We start from the raw sequence: 1,453 nt of genomic DNA, 5'->3' as shown, positions 1-1,453 counted from the left end.
AGAGAGAGAGAGAGAGAGAGAGAGAGAGAGAGAGAGAGAGAGATAAGCGAGAGACGGAGAGAGAGAGAGGAGGAGAGCAGAAGAGAGAGAGAAGAGAGATGGAGGAGAGAGGAAGAGAGAGAGGAAGAGAGAGAGAGAGAGAGAGAGAGAGAGAGAGAGAGAGAGAGAGGCGAGAGGTGCGTCGAGAATAATGTTAACGTTTTTTAATGTTAACGCTAAATTTAATTTTTATTTTTAAATGAACTCGAAACTGAAGCGTCACGGTAGTTAAATCTACAGTACACAACACAGCCTTCCACCGATACAGCCAGGGATAGACAGTACAGCGGTTATCAATGAACGACTGTATCCGTGATTGTGATGCAGAAATAAGTCGATATTATTATTATGTTGATGGATCTAGAAATGATAACTGTAGTATATCGAGGAGGTAGTGACATATAGACCGGTTAATGAATTCTAGTGTGGCCAGATATATGGCTTATAGAGGAAATCATATATTTGGTAATACAGCGGTGTTGGTGTGTGTAAATTATAACAAACTGCTAACTATAGCTCTAGCTCCCACTACGCACTAGTTCATGCTGAATCGTCTACATGAACCGATCGCAAAAATTGTTTCCCCACTTGAGTTCCGGACCACAGCCAATCAGCGCACTCCATTCACTCGACTTCCTCGAAGCAACAATGTAAATTGAATACCACCTATCACTAACCCTAACCTAACCCTAACCCTAACCCTAACACGTAGCCGAACCCTAACACTAAATATAATCCAACCATATATATAACACCCATTTATTACAAAATACTATCTATGGTGGGTCCGGAACTCAAATGGGGAAAAAATTTCGCGGACCGCTCTAGGTTATGCGAATGCTTGCATATGGCAATAATGCTTATAATAAATATACATTAGTACGCATCTACTTCTCTAGCACAGAATTTATCTTGGATGAATATTAAAATAGATTATCATAGTTTCTTGTAAAATCGTTGAACAATATTATAACTAATAATCTCTACGCAGTGAGCTATGTAGTAGCATCATGCAAGCAAGATGTGTGTATAAGTGGTCTGCGTTTGTACTGAGATAGAGGAACCAACATCGGAATCCTAACGGTGTATTCTAACGGTGTGTTAACAGTGTACATTGTGTACATTGTAGGCTAGAGATAACTGAGGCACAGCTGACACGTGTTCTCTGATAACAAGGTGAACATCTAATGTGTTACTATACAGGCGGGCACAGGAAGGATAGTTAGTGCATACACTGTGTATAGAGGAGAGCGTAACATATAACCGGGGTAAGGAATTATACCTAGTTAATACTACTGCCTAATTATACCTAGTTAATACTACTGCCTAATTATACCTAGTTAATACTACTGCCTAATTATACCTAGTTAATACTACTGCCTAATTATACCTAGTTAATACTACTGCCTAATTA

Source organism: Priapulus caudatus, unplaced genomic scaffold, assembly GCF_000485595.1.
Source record: "Priapulus caudatus unplaced genomic scaffold, Priapulus_caudatus-5.0.1 Scaffold669, whole genome shotgun sequence".
Classification (NCBI taxonomy): Eukaryota; Metazoa; Priapulida; class Priapulimorpha; order Priapulimorphida; family Priapulidae; genus Priapulus; species Priapulus caudatus.
This window is presented reverse-complemented; position numbering follows the sequence as displayed.